Raw genomic sequence first — 373 nt, 5'->3', positions numbered from 1 at the left:
GGGCCACAGCGGGGAGGGGTGTGTGTGTCACTTTGAATTGATTAATTTGAGGGTTGATTGGTTTACTTTCAGTACCGAGGACAGAACCCAGTGTATCTAGGCAAGAGCTGTCAGCAAGTTGCTTAGTATGTTTTTTCAAAACAGATTTTTCTTTTTTAACTGAGCGACAAATACACTCCATACCTGACTTAATCCGCCTCAGTGTGGCAAGCTGTATGTGGGTGCTTCAAGAAACCTGGTGCCCGTGGCTCACGCCTGCCATCCTAACGACTCAAGAGGCTGAGATCTGGGGATGGAGGTTGAAAGCCAGCCCGGGCAGGAAGTAAACTACTCAAAAAAGCCAGAAGTGGTGCTGTGGCTCAGATGGTAGAGC

This window comes from Dipodomys ordii, unplaced genomic scaffold (genome assembly GCF_000151885.1).
Source record: "Dipodomys ordii isolate 6190 unplaced genomic scaffold, Dord_2.0 Scaffold108, whole genome shotgun sequence".
NCBI classification, from domain to species: Eukaryota; Metazoa; Chordata; class Mammalia; order Rodentia; family Heteromyidae; genus Dipodomys; species Dipodomys ordii.
Note: the sequence above shows the minus strand (reverse complement) of the source record.